The following is a 16,161-nucleotide window of genomic DNA, read 5'->3' as shown; positions in this document are numbered from 1 at the left end:
ACCCTGCTAGTGGTGTTTAATTCTGCTGCATTAACAGTTTTTACACTTGAACATTATCTGCTGGCATTGCAATGGGAAGAAAATGTCTACTGCAAATCACATATCTGGCTTCTCACAATTTTTCTTTCCATCCCGGATGTCAAGAGTGTGTCTAGGAGTCACAAACAAGAGGCATCAATTTCAGTTGCTGTGCTGAGGATGGATTAACCTTCATGTCTCCCTGACCCTTGAAATCAGGAATTCTCAGTGCGGGGTGCACATAGGAATCAATGAGGGCAGGGCTTCTAGACTTTAGTGTACATGCAACTCACTTGGGCATAATGTTAAAATACTTATTCTGATTTCATGGTTCAGGCTTTATATTTTTCCTTAATACCCACAGAAAGTCAATGCTTTGGTAGATGGGTTGAACAGGAATAGGAAGGACAAACATCTTCTTTAAACTGCAGATTATTGGATCCTCTCAGAAAAATTTAATCACAATGTCTTAAGAGGGGGGCTGTCCAAAAAATGTTAATTCTTTACAGATGATTTTAAAAGAAAGCAATTCTATTTAAAGCCTATTGCATCAAAGCCTACCTAGCTCACAGAGCTGTCATTATGTTGAAATGATATAATCTTGTTGTTGTATCATAAGATATACTGCACATTGATATTTATGAATGTTATCATTAACAATTCAACTTGTAGACATTAGACAAAATACTTATAGAATGTTGGGAAGATGTGAGAGGCAGAGGGGTATAGAACAGATAAGCCATCCCATTAAAAAAAAACATCCTAGAGAATGCATAACCTGGAAAAACTATACCTTCAGATTAAAAAGACACTACAGTTGAAATAAGCACCACCCTTCTTGATTTACCTAGGATTTCTAAGAGTGATCTCTGACCTGAGATCCATCTCCCTTCATTCATTGTAGGCATGTGAAGTAAAAACCTCTATAGTCATAATCTGCGTCTACACCACCCAGCTCATATCTCTTGCTATTCATTGCTGCACCATAGGGAACCGGCTCCCGATGGACTTCAGATCCTGGGGTAACTAATTATAAACAAAGTAATTACTCAGGATCTCACTAGGACAATTTTCTCAGAGTCCTGCCGCAGTGAGTGATTATAGCCATAGATCACACCTGACTATACTTTGGGGAACAGTGAGGATGGAAACAAGCTCAGGGATGAATGCTTAATCACTGGCTGCTTGGGGAATGGGCAGGAGTTCTGTGCTGGTGCAGCCTGCTCATATATGCCTATATAAGGAAAGGACAGGAATAAGAAAAAAGATGAACACCCCCACATCATGTCCAATACTGTCTCAGGTCAAGTTAGAAAAAGAAGCCCAGATTCCACATTATTTAGTTACTTTTGCCTCCTTACCTCTCTAGGAAAACCTTCATAGCACCCATCATTAACACCCTCCCAAATACTCTTCATATATACCAGATGACTTCCTAATGTCATGTTCTATGTTCCTGGCAGAAGAGCACATACTTTGAGCAATATATATATTGATACAACATTTTAGGTTCATTAGTCTCATCCCTTCATTCAGCCACAGCTGCAGGAACCAGCTCTGCACTGGCTTCAACCAGCTTGAGTGGATGCAACTTGACATCACCTTCCTTCAGTCCTTCTCCACCTGTTCTTTAATTTTTGTTCTGGGACTTTTTATTTTATTTTGGTACTGGGATTGAACTCAGGGACACTCAACCACTGAGCCATATCCCCAGCCCTTTTTTGTATTTTATCTAGAGACACAGTCTCATTGAGTTGCTTAGTGCCTCACTAAGTTGCTGAGGCTGGCTTTGAACTCACAATCTTCATGCCTCAGCCTCCCAAGAAGCTGGGCTTATAGGTGTGTGCCACTGCATCTGTCTCTGGGATTTTTCTGACTCCAGAGAAAGATGTCATGGGAACTCTCCTCATACTCACACAAATAACAAGGTCTATGATACATTTTAAGTTAATTATTTTATAGAATGAGAGGAATGGAGTAAAGGGTTTTGTTGTTGTTGTTGTTATTGTTTTGTTTCTTTAGCATGAGAAATCTGATTTCTCCAGCATCATTTGTTGAAGGCTATATTCCACTGATTTGCCTTGGTTACAGTATTAAAAATCAATGGAGGATATAAGCGTGAATCTAGTTCTGCATTGTATGCTATTATGACACTCAATAGTGATATATGTTTCTATCTTTTCTTTAATATCACACTTACTTGGTCATTGTCACTTAATAGACTAGAAATAAGAAATGTGAAACTTTCTATTTTGCTCTTCTCTTTCAAAACTGATTTTAATTTCTAGCTTTGCCTTCACACATAAATTCTATAGTAAGATCATCATTTTGTACACAAAAGAATCTTGTTGGAATTATGATTGAAATTTTTCTAAATCCTGAGAGAAGTTTTTGAAGAGTCAACATCTTAAGAATATTGAGTCTTCCAGTCCAGACCATAGTATGCATTTCCATTTCTTACATCTTTTGTTTCTTTAATCAGTGTTTTATAGTTTTGAGACACAATAGTCCCACTTATCCATGTTCTCATTTTTCCTGATTGCAGTTACTTCCACTAAACCACAGTCCTACAATATGTAATGAAAAATTCCAGAAGTAATTGTCATGTTCTTTTTTTGCCCTTTCTCATTACATAATAATAAAAGGGTCAATTTTTCAATTCTCAAACAATCCTTAAAATTATTTTTAACTCAATGAAAAGGAAAGTACATCTTATAAAAATTACCAGGATGCAACAAAAGCAGTCCCTAGAGGAAAAACTTATAGCATTAAATGCATGTATTCGAAAGTAAAAAAGATCTAAAGATGATTGTCCATACTTCTATTTTATCAAGTTAGAAAAAGAAGAGTAAATTAAATTTAAATTAAACAGAATTAAATAAATAATAGAATGAGAATAGAAATCAATGTAATTGAAGTGGAAATCAATAAAGAAAACCAGTAAAACTAAAAGCTGCTTCTTTGAAAAGATCTATGAAATTAAGATGCCTCTAGTCAGACTAAGAGAGAGAAAGGAAGAGATAGAGACAAATGACATAAATACTTACATCAGGAATAAAATAATATTGTGAACAACTATATTACCATGAATTCACTAATCTAGATGCAAGAGACCAATTCCTTGAAAGAAAAAAAAATCTCACAAGTGCACCCAGGAAGAAATAGATGATCAGAATAGGCCTGTACCAATCAAGGAACTTGAGTCAATAAGTAACCTTCCAAAAGAGAAAGTGCCAAGCCCAAATAGTATATTTGGGTATATTCTACCAACATTTAAGGAGAAAATGATACCAATTCTGTAGACCCTCTTTGGAATAAAGAAGAAGAGGGAAACTTCTTATTTCATCCTATGAGAACAGAATTACCAGAATACCAAAACCCAATAAAGACATTATAAGAAAAGTACAGTCAAATATCTTTCATGAATACAGATGTAAAAATTCTCAACCAAAAATATTAGCAAATGAAATACAATCATGTATAAAAAGAATTATAAACCATGACCAAGTGAAATCTATCCAAGTGATTTATGAGGCTGGTTCAACATTCAAAAATCAATAATGTAAAATCCATTACATTACAACCTATAGAAAAAACAATCCCATGATCAAATCAATAAATGCAGAGAAAAATCACTTGACAAAATCCAGTACCCATTCATGAAAAAAAAAAAAACACCTTGGTAAGTTAGTTATAAGTTAGTTATAGATAGGAAGAACCTCAACTTCAGAAAGAATAGCTACCAAATAACCTACAGCTTATATACTTAATGGTGGGAAACTTGATACATTCTCCCTAAAATCATAAACAAGACAAGCTTGTTGCTTATCATCTCCGCTTTTCAACATAGTACTAGAATCATGGCTAATGTGATAAGAGGGGAAAAACAAATAGTGATAGATTGGAAAAGTAGAAATAAAACTGTGTCTGATGCTGACATGGTCCTCTAAGTAGTAAACCAAAAAAAGTTCACAAAATAACTCCATAACTAACAAATGGGTTATAGGAAGATTGTATGATCCAAGCTAATATACATGAGTCAATTGATTTCCTGCACTCTAACATGGAATTTTATATTAAAAACACAATGTCATTTTTATTCTCATCCCCGTAAAGTGTAATATTTTGTTATAAATCTAACAAAAATACATCAAAGATCTATAGGAGCAAAAAATACAAAGCACTGATGAAAGAAATAAAGAAAAATAAAATATACAAATATTCTTTGTTAGCAAGTCATGCATTTGATAAGAGATTAATATCCAATATATTTAAGGAACACAAACTCTATTGAAAGAAAATAGGTAATCCCCTTAAGAAATGGGCAAGGGCCCTGAAATAGATATTTCTCAAAAGAAGACATACAAACAGGTAACACATACATTACTGAAAGATTTAAATATGAGAATTAAAACTATGAAACTCCTAGAATGTAAGAGTAATCTTCATGAAGGTGGATTTAGCTGCGGTTCTGTGATTATGACCAAAACAAAACAAACAACAATAACAACAACAACAAAAAAGAACCTCACAACAGAACAAGAATAGATGAATAAAAAGCTTGTATGTATCAACAAACACTATCTGAAAAGTTAATAAACAACCTACAAATGGGAGAAAACATTTGCATATCAGTTTGTAAGAGTATTAATATGTAGAAATGTATAAAGAATTCTCACAACTAAGTGTTAAAGACAAAAAGCTCAATTAAAATGTGCAAAGGAACTCAAGGAATATTTCTCCAAGAGAGATGTATAAATGGCCCCATTTGGCCCGGTGTCCATGAAAAGATGTTCAATGTCATCAGTCATTCTCTACAGATCTTAAAAGTTTCAAGGAATGCTTTCCAAAATGCTAGTTGTACACCAGGTTGATTTTAGCTTTTAAAAATGGGGAAAAATATTGGTAAGAATGCGGAGGAATTGGAACTCCCATACATTGCTGGTGGGGATGTAAAATTGTGCAGCTTGCTCTGGAGAATTTATTCGACAAATTCTTCAAAAACAGAGGAGATGGCGCCCCTGGGCTGAGCGAGCTAGCCAGCTAGTGCCGTGCGGCTGGAGATGAAATGGCAGATGCCCAGAGCGGCCAAGAGCGAGGCGCGCGAGCTGGGCGCAGGGTCCTGACCCCAGGGGCTGATCCATCAGCTGTGCAAGTTCAGGCAGTGCTCGGGGACAGTCGGGCCGCCTGGGCCACTCGCGCCCTACTGACAAAAGCAGGCGGCCCCGCCCGCCCGCTCAGCTCTGGTGCAGCTGGAGCATGAGCAGTAAGAAGTACTGCAGCCTAGAGGAGGAGTTGGAAGATTGTTTCTTCATGGCCAAGAGGACCTTTTTAAGGAATGTGAAGAGCAGGCATCTGTCAGAGAACATCTGTAAGATAGTGGAGGAGGGAATCTTGGGAATCTCCTCTGCCTACACTGCAGGAGATCAAGCATATCAACAGCCACAATAGCCTGGAGAAGAACTGCCTGGACTTGAAGCTGAGCGAAGATGGCACCTACACGGGTTTCATCAAAGTGCATTTGAAACTTCTGCGGCCCACGGCAGTGCCTGCTGGGATCAGGGCCCAGTCCATCAACGATTCCATCAAGGAGTTGAACCTGGGGCGATGACGGACAAGCGGACATCTTTCTACATGCCACTGGATATCATCTAGTAGCTGCCCATCAGCAGCACAATCACAGTCTGCAAGGTCATCCAGGGGCTGCCCAAGAGGTTTATGGTAGTGGAAAATCCCCCAAAGTTTGCACTTTTTAAGCAAATACACAAGGATGGTCAAGTCCTCTTCTAGAAACTCTTTGTTGCTGACTGCTCCCTCTATCTGTGCCTCCTTGCCGGCCAGACACAGATGTCCTCAACTTTGTGCTAAAGGAGAATGAAACTGGAGAGGGGAGTGGGACACATTCTCCATCCCTGAGCTCCAGAACTTCCTCAGGATCTTGGGAAAGGAGGAACAGGACAAAATCCAGCAAGTGCAGAAGAAGCACGACAAGTTTAGACAGAAATTGGAAGAGGCTTTAAGAGAATCCCAGGGCAAACCTGGGTAACTGGTCTTGCTTCCTCTCCTCCTAATGCTCTCAGATTTGTTTTTATTAATAGTTATTATTTTGCAGCAGATGCTTTTTCTCAGGACACCTCTGTCCCGCCCAGCTGTTCCAGACATGGCACAATATCTCTTCCATGGACAAGTGTCTGTGTGGGGGTTGACTCCTGCCCACTTCTCATGCTGTGCCCCCCAACAGACTCCGCCAAGGATCAGAACTCATGAGATGGACAACATTGGCATCTCTCAAGCTGCAAGCCTTTCACTGACCACATAGTTGCCTCTTTTGTAACCAAACCAGAACTTCTCACACCAGCCAGCAAAAGGAAAAGAGTAAAAGGTTTTAGAACTATATGTTCTTTCTCTGGCTTTGACTCATCTTTAGTTTCTCTTATTTGCCACCTTCAAAACCTTTATTTAGGTCAAGTGTTGTAGCATATTCCTTTAACAGGTCTGAGCTAAGTTCCTGAAAGCAGAATAATGTTCAGAAAAGGGTTGTCCCACACTGCCCAAGGCACCTGCTGTTCCTGCTTAAGGGAAGTTCATGTGGCCTCTGGCCTAGCTGCTGGGGTAAGGAGCACCAAGGCTGAGGCTGGCTTAGAGATTTGCAGCGAAGTTGCTGCCTGCTCTGGCCCTGGTCCTCATTAGCAAAACTGTGCATGTGTAAACCCAAAGGCATACATACATGTGTTTGATCGTCACATCTTTGTCAATGCTGTTTGTTTTTAAGTTACAAATTTGAATTTAACGTTGCCATCATCCTCATGTGTTTCCATTAAGGAGAAACTAGCCATTTACCATTTTTAAAGTCTCCTGTTGAGTCCAGAAATCAGGCAGCAAGAGAAAGCCAGAAAGCATTGCAGAGAATCATGTCTAGGGGGATTATTGAGCGTCGGCGGTGGCGACCTTACATGCCTCTTCCATCTTGGAGAGGACATGCTGTGCAACTGGTAGGTGGCAGCACAGGCAGAGACCGGGAGCAGTGGGCGGGCACTGTGGAGGAAGTAGGGTCTGGAATTCAACAAAGAGCAACCCCTCCTCTCAGAATCTTATCTTGGCTTTGGATCTTAGTAGAGAATCATTAAGCAGAGATCAGACACAGTGAGTGAGCAGATGTTTTGGACACTGGACTTATTGAGCCCATCTCTATTTTAAAAATGGCTCAGAGCAACCAGGAGCTAGTGATTGACTTTCTGTCCTACAAGCTTTCCCAGAAAGAATACAGCTGGAGTCAGTTTAGTCAAGTGGAAGAGAATAAGATTGAAGCCCCAGAAGGGACTGAATCAGAGGCGGAGCCCACCAGTGCCATCAATGGAAACCCATCCTGGCATCTGATGGACAGCCCCATGGTGAGTGGAGCCATGGCCACAGCAGGAGTTTGGATGCCCCGGAGGTGCCCCCATGGCAGGAGTGAAGCAAGCACTAAGGGAGGCAAGTGACAAGTTTGAACTATGGTGCTGGAAGGCATTCGGTGACGTGATGTCCCAGCTCCACATCACTCTGGGGTCATCAGAGCTTTGAACAGGTAGTGAATGAACTCTTCCAGGATGAGGTAAACTGGGGTCACATTGTGGCATTTTTTGTCCTTTAGGGAACATAGTTCGTGGAATGCACAGACAAGGAGATGCAGGTATTGGTGACTTGGATGGCCATTTACCTGAATGATCACCTAGAGACTTGGATCCAGGAGAATGGTGGCTTGGACACTTTTGGGGAACTCTATGGGAATAATGTTTCAGTGAAGAGCTAGAAGGGCCAGGAGTGCTTCAACCGTTGTTTCCTGATGGGCATGACTGTGGCTGGCATGATTCTGCTGGTCTGGCTGTTCAGCTGGAAATGACCAGACACTGACCACCCACTCACCCTCCCTCTCACTCCACCCCATCTCACCACATCCCTTGTCCAGCCAGCGTTGCCACCAGGAGAACCATTACAGGCAGGCCACGCCCGCCATCCATCACTGGCTTGGGCCTATACCTGGTTCCCTGCAGTTAGTTTTCTAGATCTACCACGCTTCTGTGACAGCCACCTACCTGCATACCTCAGTTCTCTTGGCCTCAAAGTCTACAAATTTTCCCTAAAATCTGCCCTTTGAAGGCTGGCAGGGGGTAGGGGCAGCTAGGAGCAGGAGGGCCCTACCTCGTTGGTGGAATCCTTACTACCCCTTAGCCTCTGAGACTGCTTTCTTGGTAAAGAGCTAGAACAGTTTTTGACCCACTTCCCTAGAAAAAAAAAACTATATTGTCTTTTTTTGTTGTTGTTTTGATGTTTGTAGCCTCAGAGTTGATCATCATTTTCCATCCCCTCTGGACCTATTCCTTCCATCTCTGCCCCCAAGAACCATTTAGAGGCCACTTTTGACTAACTAGGAATTCAGGCTGCTTGGGATAAAGAAGCAAGGATCAGGACTTCCTCCTCACCTCTGGCCTGGACCAAGTCCCCCCTCCTAGTGTGAATATTTTCCAGAGGCCTCTGGCTAGAAGCCAGTCCCAATTAAGAGGGAGGGTGCTATCACTTCAGGAAGTACCCCCATGCTAAACCTAGGATGGCCCTTGTAGTTTAACACCCCCCCAGTCCCTTTCCCTCCTCTCTCCTGGCTCCCATGGCCATGACCGAGGGACCATCTGGGCCCAAGATAGTTGCCTCAGAGCTATTTATGGCCTCAGCTGCCTCCCTTCCTACAGGATCATCCTGTGGCATTGTTGCACTGGGCTACTGTCCATTGGGTACAGGGATTCAGGGGCCTCACCCCAGATGCAAAGAGGAAATATAGGGAACAGCAGTCGGAACCCTGGGGTCTTCCTACCTCAGGAAGGATTGGTGGGAAGGAGACCTTAGGGCACAGGCCAGTGGATGGGGTTGACTGAAGGGGCCTGTGTTGCCTGACCAGGTAGATATTGCCCTACTGTCCAACCTGGGCATCAGGGCTGCCAAGGTCAAAGTGGCCTGGCCAAGAACCCTTCAGGCCTCCCTCTACTCCAGCCTTGTTCTGTTTCATCCACTGGCCACCCCAGACCCTCTGCTGTACATATTCCAGACAAGTTTTCATTCCTTGTGAAGATGATATACTATTTTTATTAAGTGTGTGTGTGTGTGTGTGTGTGTGTGTGTGTGTGTGTGTGTGTGTATTCATGTGTGAGGAGCTGCTGGCTTGCTGTGAGCGTGCAGGTGGAGAGCTGGTGCCTGGAGATTGACAGCCTAATTAATGCTCCTTCCCCTGCCCTGTTCCAGGAAAGCTGTCCTAGGGGTCTTAGCTCCTGAGAGGCACCTGTCCCCCCTCCCTCCTTCAGTTGTTGTAGCTCTTTAAAATAGTCTGTGTGAAAGTGAAAGTGCAAGTCAGTAATAAACTGTGTTGACTCAGTGGGAAAGAAAAAGTTAGGAGCTGAGGTATAGCTCATTGGTGGTTTACTACCCAGCATGCATGCAGCTCTGGGTCCAATCCCAAACACAAAAACATGTAAAATGATAAAACATACAATGTGAATACTACTAGCATTGCATTTGGCATAAAACTTGCCAAAGTCAATAAAAGGGTCTTCAAAGCTAAAGAGTAGTTTCAACGTTATTTTTGTAGCTTACTATTTCAAGCTTATTTTTTCCTTCAGGATTTATAAAATCAAATGGTGAGATTTTTAATCTTCGTAATATTTGGATGACGTTGGATTTTTGTACTCTTTATTCAAATTAAATACTAAGTTGTCTACAGCCTTGCTCCATCTTCAGCAGATGAGGGCCTGGCTGCCTTGGGTTCCCCCTGGGCCTCCAGCACTGCCTCCTTCCTCCCCCTGAACTCTCGGGTCTCCAGGTGCTGCCAGAGGTGTGGCCTTGATTACAGGGGGAGATCCTCCAACTGGGCCAACTTGGAGTCCTTCTGTTGTGAAGCTGGCCAGGCATGTGCTCAGTGAACCTGTGGGCATGCCTCCCCCATTGACCTCAGTGCCTTTTGTTGCAGAGAGATGGGAGCAGGGCGTGTTTGCTTGAAGCTCTGCTGCTGGCTTGCTTCTGCCAGGAGGTGGACATCAGCAGTGTGGGAGACAAGGCCAGGGGAGCCCTCACTTGGAGCATAGGGTGAGGGTCACATATTTCCTACCCATCTGGCTTCCTGGACTGTGACTTCCCAAGAAGTAATATCAGGGCACATTGACAAGGAGGATCAGATTCCTGACTCTGAATATTTGTACTGGCTCCTTGTTCAGGGTCAAGCTTAAAATAAATTAGCCAGATGATTTCAGCAAGTAGCCAGGACCACAGAGACGCTCCAATACAAAGGGAGAAGGACTTGCCATTTCTCAAAAACAGAACTGGTGTCCTCATCCAGCCTCTGAATGACCGTTTCTTTGCTGTCCTCTGCCTTCCCAAGTCCCTCTTGAGTCAATTCCAGCCCAAGCTTCATGTAGCCTCAGAATTTTCCTCCTTTACCAAGGCTAAGTCCATACTGCCCCATCCCAGAGCAATGCTAATCCCTTGTCATAAACCTTGTGCATCATCTTCAGAACTACAAAAGCAATGTGAGCTAACAACAATTTTTTAAGCCACAAAAAAACCTGGTTATCTGCTGCCTCATGCTCAGCCTTATCACTTTCCTCCCTTAAAAAAAATCTCTCCCTGTCCCTGCTGCATATTATTCCCTTTGTCCTGTATGTCTCTGACCTTAAAAGAAGGCATGGCTCCTGCTGCAACCGCTGAATGCTGCTGAGACTCTCCCTTGATAGGGATGGCTATTTTATTTTTGAGAATATATATATATTCTCAAATATATCTAAATATATATATATATATATATATATATATATATATATATACACTCACATATATATATATATGGGGGCATATAGCTATATATAAAGAGATAAGGGTGTTTATAAAATAAGAAAATTATGGGAAAATTCAGACTTTAAAGAACAGTTAGACCTGGGACCTATGCTGAGATCTGAGCCTTTGGAAGACATGTTGGGTTTCCTTCCCTCTCAGAGGTGGTGTGACTGCTGGTAGAGCCTTCTATGGTTGTGTTGCTCAGTGTGCAAGTGTTTGTTCAGAGGATATTTTCTTTTGTCCACATATAAAAACTGTTGGTGTAGCTGTATTAAACACCATCAGCAGAGTGAAGTTTCCAGCAATCTGAGCTCAGGTATGAGCTTCCTACATCTCTTAATGTGCCTCCTCTGTTTTATTTAACAGTTTGGGTTGTGCAGAAGAAAACAGAAGTGTGTGTGTTTGGGTAGGGGATTTATTTTAAAAATATATTGCACATGGTCCTAGGGACTGATAAGTCTGATATCTGCAGGGCAGGCCCACCTACTGGGATCCCTGGAAAGAGGAGAATGTTATAATCTTGAGTCCAGAATATTCTGGAGGAAGAAATTTTTGTCTTTAGAGACTCAAGATTTTTCTGTTAAGTCCTTCAAATGACTGCACAAGGCTCATCACATTAGGGAGGGTATTATGGTTTGAATGTGAGGTGTCCCCCAAAAGCTCCCATGTGAGACAATTCAAGAAGGTTCAGAGAAGAAATTATTATGTTACAAGAGGCTTAACCCAATCAGTGAATTAATCCCTTGATAAGGATTAATTGAGTGGTAACTGAAATGGTAAGGTGTGGCTGGAGGAGATGGGAATTGGGATGTGGCTTTGGGTATATATTTGTATCTGGCAAGTGAAGACCTCTCTCTCTCTGTGCTTTCTGATCACCATGTGAACTGCTTCCTTCTGCCACACTCTTATGCCATAATGTTCAACCTCACTTCAAGCCTTGAGGAATGGAGCTGGCCTCCTATGGACTGAAACCTCCGAAACTAAGCACCTAAATAAACTTTTCCTCCTCTACAATTGTGTTAGTCAGGTCCTTTAGTCACAGCAGCAAAAAAGCTGCCTAAAACAGAGGGTAATCTACTTTACTCAAGGTCTAATGATTTAAATTTTAATACTCTTTAAATTTTTTAAATGTATTTTAAAAATTAATTTATTTATTTTAATTAGGTATATATGACAGCAGAATAAATTTTGATTCATTGTACACAATTGCAGCACAACTTTACATTTCTGTGGTTGTACACGAGGTAGCGTCATACCATATGTGCAGTCATACACGTACCTAGGGTGATGATGTCCATCTCATAAAATACCTTTGCAGCAACATTTAGAACTGTTATTTGGTATCAGGGCGTAGCCAATTTGACATATAACAATTAACCATCACTTATGGTGTGAACATCTGAAGAAGAATTGAAGCAAAGTCTTAAAAAAAATGCACCTTTCCTCCCCATACCTTACAAAATGTTCATCATATTTATTTTTCGCACATCAATATCAATGGAATCATGTGGGTTAAAGTAAAAGGATATTTGTTTTTAGTCACTGGTATCACTGAAAAGTATAGCACATTCCATGTACCCTAATATTTTTTGTAAATACAAAATTACATGTGTGACCTTGGTACTAGAATGTCAAAATTTAGGGCCAAATGGGTAAGTCTAATGAATTCTAATTCCAGAAAGATTTAGCAGGAGAGTAATTCTAACTTAACAGAACTTTGTTGCCTTTAAAGTTGAAGGAATCTGTCTTAGCCTGAAGGACAGCCAACAAATACTGAAGAAGCCTTGGCCACATCAGGCACCATGCCAGGAGCTGCCCTGCTGCAGGTATGAGGCAGGCATGGAGTTTCCTGCATGGAGTTTACAATCTGGTGGGAAGTCAGCTACCCACCAGTGATCAGGACATCCAGTGGTGTGACATGAGTGCAGGAGGCTGTGGGACCTGCAGCAGGACTCACTTGATCTGGTGAAAAGAGCAAGGTTTGTGTTAGCAAGTGCCATATAACAGGATAAATCAGGATGGGCCAGGCAAAGAGGAAGCAGAGGGGAGAAAGTGATAGGCTGGGGGAAACTGAGTCTAACATGCTAGAGACAATAATTTACAATCTTAGGTCCAGCATTGCTGGAGAGTGGGATGCAAGTGTCACGGTGGGGACAGAGGAGACAGTGGGGGTAGATACAGGTCAAATAATGAAGTACAATTTGTCGCTTGAAAGTGACTTTGCCTTTGTCTTAAGACCAATGATAACACAGTAAGGTACTCACCAGACAAGACTTGATTATTATGTTCAGAAAACACTCTTAAGTTCAAGTTCAAATCAATGAGAGCTTTATTAACCTGTCCAGGGACTGTCACCCTGGCCCCAGAACAATGGAGTTGGCCAACCAAGGACTGAACCTGTGAAACTGTGAGCTAAAATAAACTTTTCCTCCTCTAAGTTTTTCTTATTAAGTCACAGTTTTTCTTGTTTGGGTCGCAGACAAAAAAAAAAAAAAAAACTAGCACAATGCACAACCTCAAACTCTAGGTTCCAAACAAGTGTTCTCCTTTTCCTTTTCCTCACACAATGATTAACGATATCAACCTCCCATGTGGTTACTTGTGTGTGGGGTGTGTATTCACAAAAGTAGATTATGATGATGTGGGGGGCTTTGGGTGCCATCCCTGACCTGCGTGGGCAGCTGAACTTCAGGTTGCTTTAATTTGCAGGGACATCAAATAAAACCCAGACACAAATTACCTTTACACAAGCTTCAAGACAGCTTCTCAACTCTCAGTCTCAGGCTCCCCAAAGAGGAGAGCAAGAGAAAGTCATGAGAGGCTGGCAAGAGAGAGAGAGAGAGAGAGAGAGAGAGAGCACGTTTGGAAGTAGGCTTTTATTGGGGGACTCTTGTTCTTTAGAATGTTCTATCCAAAAAAAGGCCAGAGAGGCAGGGTTACAAGGGACAGGTAAATGAAACACAACCCCAGGGGTGACACCTACACCTGAAGACCTGCCTTTACCGTCCGAGCTGGGCAACGCCCAAGTTACCACGAAATGTAGTGATTGCTCAGAGCCTCCTGCTTCGGGACTGGAAGGCAGGGGTCATTCAGAGCGGCTCCCCACATTTGGGACTTGCACTTCTCCCTTGATCTTCTCTAAAACCATCTTGAAAGGGCCCTATTCTGCCATTGGCAATGGCCCCCATTAATATTTCTGCTATCTCCCAGCGCCCTTGATCTTGAGGCTGCAAGTGCTTCAGATGGTCAGTATATGTCCTTGAGACCCTCCTTGTGCCAAAGCTGCATTGTGTTCCTTGAAAAGGCAAAGAAAGTCTCCCTCTCTCTCTCTCTCTGCCTGCACACTTTAACACTTGACCCCTGAGTAGTCCCTCTCTGTGTCCTCTGCCTCACAGAGTTGGCTGAAAGCAGAGCTTGTTTCCCTTCTCCAATCCTCAGACTCTTTGTTTTTTGTTTATTTGTTTGTTTTGTTGTTGTTGTTGTTTTGAGTGAACCAGGGGATATGACAGATCTCACACTGACCAGTCCATCCTGCTTCCCTCTCTCCCCTGCTCAGGCACGCACCTAGCCCCCACTCCTGTCCCAATTAGCTAGTAGAAATAGGTCCCATTATATCCTGTCCCACCAGCATATCAGACCTAAACATCTGTTATTATGGGTTGAATTGTGTCACCCAAAAAGGTATGTTGAAGTCACAACCCACAGCACTTGTGAATATGCCCTTATTTTGTATTTTGTATTCAAGTTAAAATGAAGCCATGGGGGTGAACTCTAGTCTAATATAAGCAATGCCCACTTAAGGAGAGAGAGAGAAAAAAAAAAAGCTTTGTGAAGGCAGAGACACAGAGAGCGCACCATGTGATGCTGAAAGCAGAAAACAAAGAAATAGAGTTACCAGCTAAAAAACCTCCAGCCTGATGTCTACCCCTAGAGCTGGGCAGATGCAAGGGAGGGTCTGCTCAGTCTTATGGGGACCAAGGCCCTGCTGACACCTCACTTTGAACTTCTTTTCTCTGGAACACAGAGAAAATTAATTTCTATTATTTTAACTGCCAAAAATAAAAGAAGCAGACTATGGTTCACAACATTTTGCACTATACATACAATATTTCTTTGAATATTGTTGTCAATTGTTTTTTTTAATCTCCATGTGGTTGTTAAGGTAACACCAGTTTTTATCATAGATAAACTCTGAAATCTCAGTGTCAAACTACAAAAAAAAGTATTAGTGACAAGACAAAGGATTAATATTTAAATTAAATCAATTTCTTTTATACCAGAAAAATCTAACAAAAAATGAATCCTATATTCAATTGCACTGAAAACTAGGTGCAAGAACTATAGGGAGGAAAAAAACTATCTTCTGATAGATACAAAAGAATATCACAATAAAAGGACACATAGACACTTCAGAAAGCTTGTAACATTTAAAAATATTTTTTCATTTTTATTTTCATTTATATTAAACTGCAGAAAAAACTCATGAAAATTGTACATATTATCAGGACAGCTTGCAACATTTTGACAAATGTAAATATTGTATAATGTTTAAATTAAGTTTTCTAGGTCCTCAAACATTTGCCATTTCTTTATGGGGAAAATATTCAAAAAAATTTTTTTCCAGCTTATTGAAATGCACAGTACATTATGGTAACCTATCAGCCAAATAGCACACTGAACTTCTTGTTCCTACCTTACTGTAACTTTGTAGCCATCGATCTGAACTATAAAAACATTATTCACAAATTTTTAACATATACTATACATACCATTTCATTCACTGATTTAAAGTATACATTTAAATAGTTATTTTTGTGTATTTTCCCAGATTGGTGCACCCTTCACCACAATTTTAAAACCTAATCATTACCCCAATTAATAACTACTCTTTATTTCTCCATATGTACAAATACTCAGCAGTTTGCAACAACATCATGAGCCAATGATAACAATCCAGACAATGTACATCTTTATTATTTTCCTAGACTTAATATTTCATATGAATAGAATTATACAATATATGGTCTTTACAGCTGCCTTATTTCAATTAACATATTGTTTTCAAGGTACATGTATGTTTTTTCATTTATTTTATAGGTGCATTAAATTATATAGAATAGTGAGATTCATTGTTATATATGCATAATATAATTTGGTCACTTTTGTTCCCCAGCTCAAGGTACATTTATGTAATAGTATGTATCAATATTTTATTTTGTTTCTGGGTAACTACATAGAAGTTATGTGAATCAAGAAACAGAATGTAGGATAAAGAATATATGTGAGTAG

At 41.0% G+C, this 16,161-nt stretch overlaps 2 pseudogenes; both read left to right on the top strand.

The window, feature by feature from the left end:
• Positions 1 to 5,277: 5,277 nt before the first annotated feature.
• On the top strand, positions 5,278 to 6,064 carry LOC143642348 (ras association domain-containing protein 5 pseudogene; annotated as a pseudogene).
• A 1,153-nt stretch (positions 6,065 to 7,217) lies between these two features.
• On the top strand, positions 7,218 to 7,900 carry LOC143642294 (bcl-2-like protein 1; annotated as a pseudogene).
• Positions 7,901 to 16,161: the final 8,261 nt, after the last annotated feature.

The sequence above is a fragment of the Callospermophilus lateralis genome, chromosome 11 (assembly GCF_048772815.1).
Source record: "Callospermophilus lateralis isolate mCalLat2 chromosome 11, mCalLat2.hap1, whole genome shotgun sequence".
Taxonomy (NCBI): domain Eukaryota; kingdom Metazoa; phylum Chordata; class Mammalia; order Rodentia; family Sciuridae; genus Callospermophilus; species Callospermophilus lateralis.
Note: the sequence above shows the minus strand (reverse complement) of the source record. Positions and strands in the feature narration are given on the sequence as shown.